The sequence below is a fragment of the Lemur catta genome, chromosome 5 (assembly GCF_020740605.2).
Source record: "Lemur catta isolate mLemCat1 chromosome 5, mLemCat1.pri, whole genome shotgun sequence".
In the NCBI taxonomy this organism is placed as follows: domain Eukaryota; kingdom Metazoa; phylum Chordata; class Mammalia; order Primates; family Lemuridae; genus Lemur; species Lemur catta.
The window spans coordinates 111,107,197-111,124,465 of record NC_059132.1 but is presented as its reverse complement, the minus strand read 5'-3'; positions in this window follow the sequence as shown (position 1 = coordinate 111,124,465).

The window sequence follows — 17,269 nt, the reverse complement described above, 5'->3', positions numbered from 1 at the left end:
AGTAAATCCCACTTGATGACTTACGCTTTGGGTGCATTTGGACAAGTTAGACTTTATTCGCATCAGTTTTCTCACAGGCCAATTGGCAGGATTAAAGGAGATAATGTATACTAATATCATCAGAACAGTGGTCTGCACATTGTAAAAATACTCAGTAAATGTTAGTTCCTTTTATGAGTAGCAACAGTGATTTTAGCAAATCTCAAGGACTCGCCTCCAAATGTTTTTGGTTAGAGAACCTATTTGGCAACTTGTAAGGCAAATTGTGTCCTTAGTTAATTCACATACACAATTAAGGATCTGTTTGAGATTGTCCATTCTAAAAGGAGTTACCTCTGAATGTTTCTGTAAATTGACTCAGGAAGATGTAAATACATCTTAATAATGTGCAGATCAAGATTAATTATGAAATGTAACTAGAAATATTGATGTTACTGGAGACTTCAGGCTTTTTTTTTTTTTTTTGCTCTAACAAGTATGGTTCCCTTAGATACTTAACACAAAATTCACCTTCTTCTCTTTGGTAGTAGGAACCTGTTTCCTGAAAGGATTTTAGAGTTCTGAACCAAGGAAAGCACTAAAGGTTTTTGCAAGTACATTGATAAATTTATAGTATTTATTACACACAGGTATATTTAAAAATGCAGAAATAATTGAGTATTTTCTTTTCCAATGAGTAGGAACACAATTTAAGGAGCCTAAACTGAGTAGATTTAAGGCCACCCAATTACAAGATCCAACAGATTGCTGAATTTTCTATGTGGCTTCCCTGGAGTTGGCTGGTGAGATGGTTGGAGGAGCTGATTGATTATAAGCTGGGTGATGATTCAGGCCAGGGAGAGAAGCAGGGAGGTGGCTCATCAGGGCAGGCTAATGGAATGCAGAGCCCTGGGGGCGGAGTGGGGATGATTAGACGATGCAAGACAGAATATATATATCCAAGGTGGTGGAAAAGGGACAGGCAAGGGTTAAGTTGGGAAGAGCTTACCAGTCAATGAGAAGCTGAAAATGGAAGGTAAAATTGATGGCCAGAGAAACCAGACTTTGGATTTTTCAGGTGCAATAGCAGAAGGAGTTCTCTTGAGGGACTAAGATGAATGAGCAAAGTTCACAGCTCAGTGTCACCTTTTTAAAGACTTGGTTTAGCATTGCCTGAGGGTAGAATTAAAGGTGCCAGATTCTTTCTCTAAACATTTACTGAGTTCTTACTCTGTCCTAGGAACTGAATGAATTTAAAAAGATTATGGAGACAAGTCACTGCTCTTCAAGAGCAGTGGTACTGATACCACAAATTGCTTGATTACTAGTAGAATAGAATATTTTCTTTATATGTTTATTAATTTCATCTTGCCTTCTGGGAAATAATACATGAAAAGTAAAGGGAAATCGAGCATGCCAATGTAACACGAGAAGTTATCAAATGGAAATTCTCAGGGTGTTGAATTGTGCTTTGAGTGATATCAATGAAATCTAAAGATGATAAATTATTTGCAAGCTATTAAGAAAAATTATGAGATCCATGATAGGAAACGTGTGACTTCCACCATGCTAGAATTCATTCACAGAATACCAGAGACTAAAATGCTTTGTAGGGGAGGAGGAATTGAGTGTAATGAAAGTACTATTTGGAATGGCACAAGAGAGGAGACATTTTGGACATCTTGGTCCTCACTTCCATTGCTTCAGATTAATTACACATGTATCTCATCTGGGCCCTTATAGTAGCTTCCACTGCTTTTGTTGTTTTCATCTCTCCCCATACAATTCATTTTCTCTACACTGCTTCCAGATATTTCTAAAACACAAACATTTAAATTGTCAGATATGTCTGCCTACTTAGGGTTTTAGAATCTTGTGGACTACATTTGATGAGGAAATTTGTGAACCAACATGACTTCTGAAATTTATGTGGAAATATATCTACAGATTGATGGTCAGCTATAAATCATCTTCTCCCTAGAATTTACAGCTCACATGAGATCTTGGAGCCAAGACCACCTACTTATTTCTTGGAATGGCAGTTTATTGCCTTGACAGAGGTTTTAACAACTATTTTGTACCATAAATCCTTTGATAAGAATGGTCGCATTTGTTTTACTACTTGAACATGGTTCAGAAATTGTAGAGTGTAAAAAAGATAATATTTGTCAATAAATTTAATGTCCCACTTTCAACCACCTACATATGTATTGGCAATATACTCTGTGTTCAGTATAATGTTAAGAGTTCTCGGAATTTTGGGAAAATCTGATATATTTCCTTCATCTTTGTCAGAAAGGCAAAGAATAAATATAGTAAAATTAAATAAAATATCATAGTTTAATAAGGCAATAATGATAAAAATTAAAGAATAATCATAATAACAGCTAATGCTGAGTTCTTACTATATGCCCCAAATCGTGCTAAACACATTGTATTAATTTTGTTAACTATCAAGTATAATTTTTACAACTACACTATGATGTACCCAATTAAAGGTCACATGCAAACTACAGATTCAGATGTGCTCAATCACTAATTTGTTTAAGTCCATAGGAGGGAGAAATTATTTCCAAAATTGTCATAGTAGATTTCCAAAAGGCATAGAATGTGAACTATATTTGCAGGTTGGGTAAGCATTGGGTAGACAGGTAAGTGGGGGATTCCTAGGAAAATGGCTGACTGGAGACATCAGTTGCCAGATCATCTCAGAAAGCAGGATAAGTTTTAGATGAAAACTATCCTGGATAGAACTGGAGCCCATTCTACTGAGTGAAGTGTCACAAGAATGGAAAAACAAGCACCACATGTACTCACCATCAAATTGGTTTCACGGATCAACACTTATGTGCACATATAGCAGTAACATTCCTCGGGTGTCAGGCAGGTGGGAGTGGGGATGAGGGGATGGGTCTATTCACATCTAATGGGTGCGGTGTGCACCATCTGGGGGATGGACACGCTTGAAGAATTAAAATGAAATACTAAAATGGCAGATGAGAAAAACCACCAGCCAGGGTATTTCTGCAAGAAAGATAAGTTTTAGAAGAAAGTGAAAAAAATAAACAGGCAGACAAACATAGATCGGATGAGGGTCGGAAGGAAGGGTGCCCGACACTACAGGAGACTCCAGGGGAAGAAGTTGCGGGGGAGAAGTGGAAGGAGAAAGGCCCCCCGAGAGGCTCGGAGACTGGCGACAAGGGTAGGTGGAGCAGTTAAATTTCCCTCCCTTGCCTCTGGGACTGCCAGTGGGCTCCTGAGCTGCTGGAGAGACCTGCCCACTCCAGCCCAGAGACGGCCACTGCCAGAGAGCGGGAGCCTCTTGCGGACAGGGCCCTGCTCCCAGCTCCCTCGGCCACCCCCCGCCACAGAGCCCAGCCGGCGGGCAGGCTCCATATGCCTCGCTCTCCTCTCCCCCTTTCCTACCCGTGGCTGCTGAGAGAGACAATTTAGCCACCACCCGGAGGCATCTGCAGGGAACGGGACCTTTCTTTCTGGGACCCTACAGTGGACTGAGGGGCACTCGGGCTGCGAGCTCCCTGCCCACCAGCCCTCCCAGGGGCTGCTTGCCTGGTGACTCCAGGAGAGCAGGGCAGACCCCGAGGCGGAGAGATACCGACCCAGCTTGGGCACCGCGTGGGTGACTTGAGACCAGCACTCCTCTCCCTGGCAGGCTCAGGGATTGATCTCCGCAGCCCAGAGGACAGGCCTGCAGACCAGATCCTGCACACCCAGGTCTCAGGGGCAGCTCAGCGTGCTTGAGGGGCAACCCTCCTCCCAAGGGAGGGCCCTGTGCCCGGCTCAGGCCGCGATCCTGGGCAGGGGACCTCCGGGCCCGCACCACAGCCAGGGGAGATGGCCTGGCCTGAGGTCCTGCCTGCCAGCAGGGGCCGGGAAGAAATCTCAAAACAGGGGAGGGTGGAAAGGAGCGAGGCTGGTCCAGACTGCAGGTCTCAGACAGCCCCGCCCCCACACGCAGACTTTTCGGCTGAGGGGGGCCATTCCAGCCCCTCCCTGGCGGCTTTGCCCAGAAGCAGAGAACAGACATTTGACCTCTATTAACAGCATTTGTGGAGCTTGAGGGCAGCCTCACCCCACCCAGCTCTGCCCAGACTCACTCCCCACCTGCCCCACTGAGGTGCAGAATAAAGACTCACCTGGAAGTCCTAGAGCCCCACCCACCACCTGAGGCAGTAGAGAGCCTCTCCAGAGGAACGAGAGCCGTTACAGGACCCGAACACAACACTGCAGCCTGCTTCTGCAAGCAAGCGCCACCTACTGACGGGGAGGTCATTCTGCAACCCTCTTACTGCATCTACTGACTCACCATATAGGGTGTGGTCGTATCTCGCCCACGAACACCACCTACTGGCTCAGAGAATAAACAGGGCTTGTCATTATAATGAAAATCTAAAGGCAAGAAGCAGCAGCTGATCCAGATGGGAAGGAATCAGTGAAAGAACTCTGGAAGTATGACGAATCAAACAGAAAGCACCCCCCCCCAAAGGGGAGCACCAGCCCTCTAGCAATGGACATCAACCAAATTCAGAACACTAAAATGACAGAAGAAGAATTTCAAACATGGATTCTAAGAAAACTCAATATATACTGGAGAAAATGGGTAACCGACACACACCACAAAAAAAAAATCTAGGACCTGGAAGAAAAATTCACTAAAGAAATTGAAATATTAAAGAAAAGTCAAACAGAACTTCTGGAAATGAAGAATTTATTCAAGGAATTACAAAATACTGTGGAAAGCCTCAAGAACAGGGTAGATCAAACAGAAGAAAGACTTTCAGGGATTGAACATAACACCTTTTAATTAAATAAGTCAGTCGCAGAGATAGAGCAGAGAAATAAGAGAAAAGAGCAAAGCCTACAAGAAATGTGGGATTAGGTGAAGAGGCCTAAGATGAGATTTATAGGCATCCCTGAGGGTGAAGAAGAAAACACACAAGGGTTGGATAAATTGTTTGAGGATATAACAGAGGAAAATTTCCCAGGCCTTGCTAGAAATGTAGATATCCAGGTACAAGAAGGTCAAAGGACTCCTGGGAGATTCAATGCAAACAGGGAGACACCACAACACACAGTCATCAGACTGGCCAAAATAACCACCAAAGAGGCACCCCTATGAGCTGTAAGGCAAAAGAAGCAGGTAACCTACAAAGGAAAACCCATCAGAATAATGCCAGACTTCTCAACTGAGACCTTAAAAGCAAGAAGAGACTGGGGCCCCATTCTCACTCTTCTCAAACCGAATAATGCCCAGTCTAGGATCTTGTACCCTGAAAAACTAAGTTTCATATATGAAGGAGAAATAAAGACCTTCTCAGACAAGCAAAGACTGAGGGAATTCACCAAGACAAGACCCGCCCTCCAGGAAGTACTCAGAACAGTGTTACACACAGCTCAGCACAATAAACACTCACCAATGTAAAACCACCCAAAAGCTAAAGGTCAAAGGCCAGATACCACAATGGCTCAAGAGAGAAAACAAAGCAGCAAAGTTTAACTCAACAGGATGAACAGAAATCTGCCCCACTTATCAATTCTCTTAATAAATGTGAATGGTTTGAACTGCCCACTAAAGAGACATAGGCCGGCTGAATAGATAAATAGACACAAGCCACTTACCTGCCGTCTTCAGGAAACACACCTAACCCACAAGGATGCATTTAGACTCAAGGTAAAAGGATGGAAAACAATATTTCCCACCTGTCATTTTTCTATTTGAGTTTAGAAGAACAAAGGATTATCTTCCTGAGTTTTTCTAATTCTATTTTTAGCCTTTCAATAGGCTACCATTTACTAGAATTGGTCTTCAGCAAGAGGTCTTAATGGGAAGTTGCCGTGTAGTCTCTGTTGGAGTCTGAATAGATATCTACAACCTTGAGGTAGAGCTCAGACGTTCTTAAGGGTTGTTATTTGAAAACCCTTCAGATTTTTGTAATCAGGATCTTTGGTTTGAATATCTTTCTCAAGTCATGGCAATTCATCACATAAAGTCGTGGTTTTTCTACTTTATGTTCCCACCCCCATATAAGCACTATGTGGTAGAACTTGCATGGGGTATAGGTTGTAGTAACCACTCTGAACAGTGAAAAGCGTATGGATTTGTGACACTATTCTTGAAATATTTTCTCTTTGAACTATGAGTTTTCTGAAATGATGCTTATATTGACTCCCTTTGTTACTTAGTAGTCCCTGTATGTCTCTACTGCTTAGTATAGTAGTTAGGATTGCAGACCCTGGAGTTGAATTGACTGAGTGCAAATCTTAGCTGCTCCACTGATTCCACTTTTTTTTTTTTACCATTGGCATGAGCCTTCCCCTCTTTAATAAATAGTTTTCTTGCCTGTAAAGTGGTGATAAGATTGTATCTAAATTATAGGGTTATTGAGATTAAATGAAATACAAAATATTCTTCCCATTTTCTTTCAGGGATGTAAATGCGATGTGGTCATTTTGTAGATGAACAATGATGTACTTTCATCTTACAGACTTATGGTCTCTGGGCAAATAAACTCTTTCCATCTCTGTGAGATGTACCCTGTCTTTTAAGGGAATGTGTTATTGTTTTACAAACCAAAGCTCAGAAAGCCAAATTGTTTTCTTTTAGCATCATGCACGTGGACCACTGCTCCCTTCTCATCATGTTTCTTGTCTCCCACAGACACAGTCATCGAGTGACAGAGCTGACAAAACCACACCTGTGCTTATTCTTTCTGTCCCGCTCTGAGCTTCAACGTGTGTAGAGACGCTTTCTAGTTTTCCTGATTCCATTTGTCTCCACGTCGTAGGTGTGCGTAGGCAGCGATCGTTGAGTCTGACGAGCTGTGGCCAGGGCTGGGGCAGTCCGTCCCTGTGCAAGCCTGGAGGCTGTCATCCTGGGGTGTGCAGCACAGCGGCTTGGCTGTGGTAGGTCAGCTCCTCACATCCCCCCTCTGGTGGGGACAGCACGCCTCCTAGTTTCCTCCAGTATTCTGCTTGGAGAACCGGGAAGTAACCACCTCACACAAAGTCTTTCTCTCCCTGAATATCCTTAGAGGTCTGCAGAAATGAGATGGGCTTCTCTTAGGGAGCCTGCAGCTCTCTCCCATAATACAGTTTCTCTTTCTTCACCGTGGCATGCTCCTGCACTTGCCTACCAGGCAAGTGATCTCTACTCACTTTCTGGAATATCCTTTTAGCTTCTTTCAATGTTTTTGTTTCTGATTTTAAAAGAACGCTCACTGTCTTCGTCCATTTGGGCCATCACAACAAAATACCGTAGACTGGGTGGCTTAAACAGCAGAAATTTGTTTTCTCACAGTTCTGGAGGCTGGAAGTTAGAGACTAAGGTGCCACATGGTCAGTGTCTGGGGAGGGCTCTATTCTGGTGGCTGGCTTTTCACTGTGCCCTCACAACATGGGAGGAGGGGGGAGGAGAGAGAGAGAGAGGGAAGGGGAGAGGGAGGGAGAGAGAGAACTCTCTGGTGCCTTTTCTTATAAGGGCACTAATCCCATCATGAGGGCCCCACCCTCATGAGCTCATCTAAACCCAATTATCTCCCAAAGGCCCCACCTCCAAATACCATCACATTGGGGTTAGGGCTTCAATTTTGAGGGGGCACAAGCATTCAGTCTATAGTACTCATTTACCCTTGAAGAGGAAGCATAAAGAAACATTCCTCACCAGCTGGGAGAACAGTTGAACTTGCTCCTGTGGCCATGGCAGAACGTGCCTTTCTGTTATATTGCAGCCCTCTGCTCATTGAATTTGGTTTTTTCCTCTGCCCTCCTCCGAGACTGTGAACTCCTTGAGGAGAGAGAGCTTGCCTTATTTGCAGTTTTCAGCACGGTAACAGAGTAATCCATAAATATCGCTAGAGGAGAGAATAAATCAGTAATTTCAGTCTTAAACATGAACGCTCCTTAGGTGCTGTCATCATGGCTTTATCAGTGCCCATTTTCTTGGCTAAACCTCAGTTTCTATGGACTTTCTCACCCCTATCTCCATGTTACTGTTCAATTTTCCTGTTGTTTACGTAATAGGCAGTGGAGGAAAACAGGACTTTCAGATGGCTTGGCACACCTCTTCCCCTAGCTGCTCTGGTGTATTAGCAGTCACAGGTTATTGGCACTTTCATTCTTCTGCTTCCTTTCTTAGCATCTATTTTTGTATGTCCATATGTCACAAAAAGGGATGGAGCAAGGGCCACATTCACTCTTGTCCTATGTACTCACCAAGACAAGTTTCTCCTGTTTCAGAAATAATAAGATCTGTGATTGTTAATCTGAGTTTTTTCTTTTTTTTATAAGTATAATTACACAAAATTCATTGACTTGAAAACCCCACAAATTTCAAAATTGTCAAAACAACACCCACCAAAATTCAAATTTGAACCAATCCAAAACATAATGTAGCACACATACACACAGACACACGTTAAAGCTGGCATTAATTTTACACTTCGATACATTGGCAATTTTCATAGTGGGTAAGTTTTTGAGGTTAAAAAGGTAGAAATCCTGGCCTCTGAATCAACACCACAGGAAATAAAATATAAAGCAAAGTAATGAACCATGTTAAAAATGAAAGGGTTGTGAATCCAGACATTAAATATAGCTAAGTGTGAGCCATTTCATTTCCTTGAGTGTTGCAGATGTGTGAAGCATCTCTGATTTCTCAAGATTCAATATGAAAAGTCAGTCAAGTAGCTGGAGTCCTATTGCTTTGATGGGAAGTGAGGGGAGGCTGGCGGGCACAGCAGATCGGTTTCTGCATAGGTTTGAGGTAACGATGTGAAGGGCTTGTCTCTCCTTAGCATTAGACGTGAACAGCTCAACCAGCCCGGAGTATGACAGGAGATGGGGTCGTGCAGCAGACTTAGCGCTCTGGCATGACAGCGCCCTGAGTTTCAGGGCACAAAGGCAGTTCCAGAGACACAGACCCCCACTTCCTGCAGCCCGGGAGCCATGCTGTCTGTTTTGTTTGGCTGTGTTTTGTGCAGTGCCATCTGCCCTTACCTGGGTAGCCTCGTCTTCTTGCACTTAATGTGCTGCTGTATTTGGCATTTCTGCACCAAAGTCTCAGCTGACGTCCCAAACTCCTTTTTGACTTGTCTGGGGCATGATTCAAAATCTTCCATCAAAGACAGCCTCAGTCAAGTCCATTTTTATGATCCAGTTTTGTGAAGCACACTTGATTCTGTTTCACAGTTCAACAGATTTAAAACACGATAAAGAGTTCGAAGGGCAGTGATAATCTATGGACTTGTGCAGATCTGTCAAGGTGTCGAGAGGAAGCAATTGCTTCTTTGGTGAGAACGATGACATTGACTGTACCCCAAAGTCTATGAACAACATTCTAATGGCAACTTGACATTTTTCAGAAGATTTCAGCTTTGCATCTGGCTTTACTTTTGCTCAGCCAACTTAAAAGTTAGGCACTGACAGCAGAATTCAATAGCAGCCCTTCTAATGAATGTAATATTAACCGTTTAATCTGGCAAACTCATGACTGGCTCATTGTATGCCGTCATGATAGCACCTTGAACATTTTAGGAATTATTCCCCTTAGATGCAAAACACAAAATACTCAGAATTCTTACAGGAATAGACAGGAGAAATCAAGAGGTTATAATTTCAGAATTACCAGCTGGGTCTATACCATGTCAAAATATGCAGATTAAAAGGGAAAATATCAGTTTTTTGTCAGTCCGTAGCATTGGATGCTTCCTCATGTTGCCTAATTTTTTTTTTCCCTTTTTCTGGGCCTAGGAAAGAATTTCCAGTGAAAAGTCAGAAATTTATTTATGCTTTGCTGCTGATGTCAACATATTCCTGCATACCTGTAAATCGTAATGAGCTTTAGGGAGAGGCTGGGGGATTATCCCAGGCAATGGGCCACATGTTGAGGATTAAGGACAAATGAGATAAGAGCACAGTCCTGGAGGAACTCAGATTCCAGCGAGGAAGACACACACCAGAAAACGCATGTGAAATACGTATGGGAGATGGAGGGATAAATACCTGATAGAGGAAGCAAAAGAAGCTTTGACAGAGGAGGTGACATCGGACGTGAACTTCAAAGACACATAAGCGTTTCTCAGGCACACAGAGGTCCTGACATGTTGGAACAGGCAGCCCAAATGCCCGGCCTCTTGGGACTGTACAATAAAGGATACCTCTTTATGGTGGAAATAGCTTAAAACTTGAAAATAACTTTTTCTTTAGTTACTTTTGAAGATTATAAGATAAATAATACACACAGAAAATTATTTTTAACCAGGCATTTTTATTTTATTTTATTTATTAAGAGCACTTTTGTAAGAAAGATTAGGGAGACAAGGCCGGGCGCGGTGGCTCACGCCTGTAATCCTAGCACTCTGGGAGGCCGAGGTGGGTGGATCGCTCGAGGTCAGGAGTTCGAGACCAGCCTGAGCAAGAGCGAGACCCCGTCTCTACTAAAAATAGAAAGAAATTATCTGGCCAACTAAAATATATATAGAAAAAATTAGCCGGGCATGGTGGCGCATGCCTGTAGTCCCAGCTACTCGGGAGGCTGAGGCAGGAGGATCGCTTAAGCCCAGGACTCTGAGGTTGCTGTGAGCGAGGCTGACGCCACGGCACTCACTCTAGCCCGGGCAACAAAGTAACACTCTGTCTCAAAAAAAAAAAAAAAAATTAGGGAGACATTACTCGCTGTAAAGGCAAACGCGGATGGATGAGAGCTGAAAAGGGCTTCTAGGCGGTGGGAAGCTGTTGCACATCTTGCTGCAGGACTGTGTTTTGTGTGTGCATGTACGTGTGTGTGTGGAGAGAGAGGGAGAGATTTGGAGAGAAATCTAAGTGGCAATGTGAAGGACACTTGAACTTGGGCAGGAAGGGTCTGGAAGCGGAGACAGCCATTGGGAATCTGCAGCAGTGTAGATAAAAAGGCTAAGTGTGCCAACAACAGCACTGCCCAAGGAAACGGGGAATAAAATATTAAGCAGAGGTATTTCACAGATGGAACTGACTAAATATTTATTAATTCATTGGCCAAACATTCAATCATTCATTTAATATTTATTAAACACACTCTATTTTTAAAACCACTTCATTGACTTATGATTGACATACAAAAAAACTATATATATTTAATTTACACAGCTTGATGAGTTTGGCAGAAAGTATACAACCATTAAATTGCAACCACAATGTATGCTGTAAACATGTCTATCACCTTCAAAGTTTCCTTCTGCCCTCTTTATTATTATTATTGTTATTTGTAATAAGAACACTTAACATAAGATTCATGCTCGTGCTAGATTCTCCAGTGTGTGATGCAGTATTGTTAACTGCAGGTACTACATGGTGCAGTAGCTCTCTTGGACGTACTCATCTTGCACAGGGAAAATATTTGCCCTTTTACTAACACCTCCCATTTCCCTCTCCTGGCAGCCGCGATTCTACTCTCTGCTTCTCTGAGTTTATTTTATATTCCTCATGTAAGTGGGCTCATGCATTATTTTTCCTTTTCTGTCCGGCTTATTTCAATCAGCATAATGTCTTTCAGGTTCATTCGTGTTGTCACAAATGCCAGTTTTCTTCTTTTTGTTAGACTGAATGGTATTCTACTGTGTATATATATCATATTTTCCTTATCCATTTATCTACTTATGGACATTTAGGTGGCTTCCATGTTGTGGCTGCTGTAAATAATGCTTCAGGGAACACAGGGGTGCATATATCTCTTCAAGATAATGATTTTATTTTTTTAGGATATATACTGAAAAGTGGAAGGCTGGATCATATTTTTAATTTTTTGAGAAATCTGCATGCTGTTTTCCACAATGGGTGCACCCATTTACATTCTCACCAATAATGTACAAAGATTGCCTTTTCACTACATCCTTGTCAACACTTGTTATCTATTGTCTTTTTGATAATAGCGATTCTAACGTGTGAGGGGATATCTCCTTGCTGTTTTAATTTGCATTTCCCTGATGATCATTGTTGTTGAGAATTTTTGTCATGTATCTTTTGGCCATTTGTACATCTTCTTTAAAGAAATGTCAATTTGAGTCCTCTGTCCTTTTCTAAATTAGGTTATTTTATTTTTTTGCTATTGAGTTATATGAGTTTCTGATATATTTTGGATATCAATCCCTTATCGAATACATGGTTTGAAAGTATTTTCTCCCATTCTAGGGGTTCCATTTTCATTTTGTTGATAGTTTTCTTTGCTGCACCAAAGCTTTTTAGTTTGATGTAGTATCACTTGTTTATTTTTGCTTTTATTTCCTGTGCTTTTGGTGTCATATACAAGAAATCATTGCCAAGGCCAATACCAATAAGATTTTCCCCTATGTTTTCTTCTAGAAGTTTTGCAGTTTCATGCCTTAAAATTTAAGCCTTTAATCTATTTCCAGTTGATTTTTGTGGATGGTGAAAGATAAGGGTCCACGCTCACCCTTGTGCATATAAACATCCAGTTTTCCCAGTACCCTTTGTTGAAGCGACTGTCCCTTTCCCATTGTGAAGTCCTGAAACACTGTCAAAGATGAGTTGATTGCGCATGTGTAGGTTTCTTTCTGGACTTTTCATTCTATTTCATTGGTTTAAATGTCTGTTTTTATGCCAGAACATACTGTTTTAGTTACCGTAGTTTTGTAATCAGGAATTATGGTGCCTCCAGCTTTAGTCTTGTACAAAACTGCTTTGGTTCTTTGAGATTATTGTTTCTATATGAACTTTAGCATTGTTTTTTCTATTTCCTTAAAAATGTCACTGGTATGTTGATGGGAATTGCCTTGAATTTCTAGATCACTTTGGGCAGTGTGGTCATTTTATCAATATTAATTATTTTAATTCTTGATCATGAAGTTTCTTTCCATTTATTGATGTCTGCTTCAGTTTTTTTCATCAGTGCTTTTGCTTCTTTTTTCTTGCCTAATTGCTCTATCTAGGACTTCCTGTTTCAATTTAGTTGTTTATCTTTGCTCTCTTGTAGTTCACTGAGATTTTGAAGATGATTATTCGATTTCTTTATGAGAAGCTTGTAGCTCTCCATTTCTTTAGGGTTCATTACTGAAGCTTTGTTTTGTTCCCTTGGTGGTGTCATGTTGCCCTGATTGTTCATGATCATTGTTACTTTGTGTTGGTGTATGTGCATTTGAAGAAGCATTTTCTCCTGCAGTTGTTATACCCTCACTTTGGCAGGAAAAATCAGTCAGGCTGGTCAGAGATTCTGGGAGGGCTAGTTGGTGGGGTCTGCAGGCAGTGGTCCTGGTGCCAAGGACTATGGGCAAGTGGACCTGCTCTTGGGGCCTTAGGCTAGATGTTGAGATTCATGTGCTTGTTGTGGAGAACCCCTGCCCCCTCCTTTTTTTCTTACCTCCTCCCAAAGTTCTAGATGTGCAAATTCTCTCAGCATTCTCAGTCAGGCATGACAGAAGCAGGCATCTTGGGTAGTGCCTCCAAATGCTGGAGATGTTCAATGTTCACTTTGCTTTCTCTGTCCTCCACAGAGACCTTGTGAGCTGAGGAGATTTCTCTCAGCACTGTGCTGTGCTGACTTGAGGGAGAGGTGATGCAGGTGAGGTAAAACGGTTTTATTACCTTTTTCAGTGTTTTTCCCCCTCATTTCTGTGTCCACCCAGGGTAATGTGACCTCTCACTTGGATGCTGAAGCTCTTATACAGATACTTTAATCTGTACCTGGTTGTTAAATTGGTGTCTCTGTGGAGGGAGAGGGCTGGGCCCTTTTTTCCTGCCATCTTGCTGACATTACTTCAGACACAATCTATCCTTAAAGCATTGTTCTTTGAGTTATGGAAAGATGATTGCTTTTGAGGGACTTACAGATCAGTAGAAAAATTATGTGTGTATATATAGAGAGAAGAGGGAGGAGTTTAAGGAATTAGTTCATAAAATTTGGGAGGCTGGAGGTCTGAAATCTGCAGGGCAGTTTTGAGTCTGAAGGCAATCTGGAGACAGAATTTTTTTCTCCCTTCAGAGACCCCTTTTTCTCTTAAGACCTTCAACTGACTGAATGAGATCCACTCCCATTATGGAAAGTAATCTGCTTTCCTGAAAATCTGCTGTTTTAAATATTAATCTCATATAAAAATGTTATATGATTTATAAAGTCAACCATCACACAAATGGATGAGGGAAATATGTCCAATGAAATGGGGGGCACAGTATTAAAATAAGGTTGGAAATGAGAAAAATCAGAACATGTATAAAAATTATAGAATTTTCTTTGATTGGCATTAAAAAAAACCCAAAAAACAAAGGCAGTGGTGGAAATTAAACCTGAAAGAGGAATCCTGGTCTTCCATAAAGACTGTAATAAGCAGTTTGACTTCATTCTGAAGGCAGTGGGAATCCAATGGAGTTTTTTTGCTCAGTGAACCAACATGCTTTGATCTACTAATGAGTTTTATCTGGCAGCAAACACAATCAGCGCCACCAGGAGTTGGTTGGCTTCTTTGGGGAAGTTTTTCTTTCTCACTACTATATAACAACTCAGAATGATTCACTTGGAAGGTATCTGTGAAAAAAGTGGAAACAATAATTTAGAGATTCAAGATTATTATTGGTGGACAGTTGTTTGCAATTGTTTTATTAAAAAATATTGCCTGTTATAAGAAACATAAATGAAAAAGGAAACCTTGAGTAAAATGTAGCTCTTCAAATATGATTAAGTTTGAAAATAAATTCCGTCATCATGCCTGAGTTCTTTCTTTAAACTCTTGGTGAAGTTGGATAAAATTTAAGTAACACTGGTTAAACGCTTGTGTGGAGAAAAGGTAGATCACTCACCATTATTAACCCTTTCCTATAAATAATTGTTTTTTTTTTTAAATTTTGCAATTGCTGATTAACCAATTAGAGTTAAGGCCAATGGTTAACTAACCCTCTCAGTTCAAATGTTTCTTGAGGTGCTTAGGTAACAGAGTTTCTCTCTTTTTATGTTTATGGTCTATTTTTAAGTTTTCAGGATACCAGTTTGTAGGTAATTTTCTATTCTGCTGAATTATGGATTAAACTTAAAAAACACAGAATTTTTTACTGTGCTATTTAGGGCAAAATATTCACAGGCCTTAAATTTGTGTTTATTTTACTAGGGTTTTAATGGTAGAGACTTTTCACTTGCTCATCCACCCATAGTTATATTTTTTTACAGTTACACATTTGAAGGGTATTCCATCTAGTTAACTTTCTATTATTAAAGAGATTTTTTAAAAAAGACAATGAGTAACTTATACTAAACTGATTTTTAAAAATCTCAGCTGTTAGATACCCCTAGAAGCCTGACTAGGAACATTGTGTTAAGACTGTGAACTTTGGAGCCAGAGTGCCTAGGTTAGAATCTGGCTCTGTTACTCGTTTCGTGTGCTTAGGTAAGCTACTTAGCCATTTTTGCCTCAGTTTCTACATCTGAAAAATGAGGATAGTAATAATAGCTTATTTAATGAGGTCATTTTGAGGATTGAATGATCACTGACAGGCAGAATGTTCGAAACAGTGCCTGACACGCGCTATACGCTCCATAAATATTAAGTCTTATTATTTTAGATGAAAACTGATAAGGACATAGCAGAGTTATTCTGAAGAATCTAGTACTATTAACAAATATTGAATAACTGTATTCTAAATATATAGAATTTTACCTCTCTAGAAAAACCACTGTTCCTGGTGATGAAAGCTAAGGGGAGTACACAGTGGTGGAGAAGGCTGCTTGGATCCTGCACAGAGCAGGACACTAGGGACAGTGGTGGCTCCCATTGTGTGGCTGATAGCCTTGTCCGTCTTTGTCTCCAGTGGTCTCCTGCCATCTCAGCTATGCCAGCGTCCTCAGTGATCTGAGAGGGGTGAAAATAAAGCTAGTCCTTTGGGCCGTGTCCCCCAAGGCCGAGCAAGACAGTTGTTCACGCACTCTCCTTCTCTCTGAAAAGGGGCTTGGTGAGCCAGAGCGTATCCTGTCCACGCTGCACGATGCTGCACTGGCCGGGTGGGGGTGGAGATCAGGCAAAATGAAACCATTTGGGCTTCCCTTTTTGTGTGGTGATTCTCAGGGTTTTTCTTCCACTGGGTGGCTATAGCTTTTCAAATGGACTCCTGAATTTGTTTGGAATTATTAATATTTTTATTTGTGGTTAACTGTCCAGTTTTTGTTCTTTGGGAGGAAAACAAAGGCTTGGATCTCTGTGTATACTACCTTGCTGATATTTCTAAAAGCTCTTGTCCTAACACAATAGTTGGCAAACTACAGCCGCCTGTTTTTGTAAATATATTAATAGTTTTATTGGAACACAGCCACACCCATTTGTTGATATATTGTCAGTGGTGGCATTCAAGCCACACTAGCGATTGGGTACTTTGTGACCTTATTGTCTGGAAAGCCAAAGACAGTTACTATCTGGACCTCCAAGAAAAAGTTTGCTGAACTCCTACTGGAAGCACCAAGGCTTCACCTAAGTTTACTTGTGCTCAGTTCTAAAAATAAGTAGTCACACACTTGAATTTTTCAAAGCTAATGTTCACTTAATAACATTATCTTTATAATTGTATTTTAAAAAAAGTTAAAATCTTTTGGACAAGGAAACTAGGAATGGAATATTCACAGTTTATTGGTTTCTTTTTGCCACAAATTTGCTTCCACTTGCTTTCAAATACTCCTTCTCCTTCACATTAGCTTACCTGGCCTCAGTTTTTAAACCCGACATCAAGAAGATAACACCCAGCAACATGGGACGGAATGAACTTCTGGTCTGTGGGTTTCTGCTGCTGTTCTGGGTGCGTCCTTGTCCCACTCTAAAGCCTTAAGATGTTAATTATTCTCTGTGTTCTCCTGTTATACTTCATTTTTGCCAGTTTTCTCGATTTAACACTCTCATCACCATTATTTGAAAACTGGGACAAACAAATATCCCGTTGTAGAAATGGTTGGGAATTTTAATAAGCTCAAGTTTTGACTCGTTGGCACTTGAGTACCAGACAACTCCGAGGGCAATGGGAAAGACGATGGCGTTTACCAGTTCTTTCAGAGTTCTTGGTAGTAGAGGACAGCACAAAAGCAACATATCTGATGCAAACAAACTGAGAAAATTTTAGGGCGATTTTCTGAAAGAAACTATGTATCACATTTCTTGTGTCTTCGGGTTTTTCTTAAGCCACTGCATGGTATAATTGCTAAGAGGGCATTATATGATGCAAAGCTAGAGAAACTTCTTGTCTAGTAATATCAGTATTAATATTACAAGAACAGTGTAGAGAGGTTCAGACATCTGTTCTAAGACAAAAACTC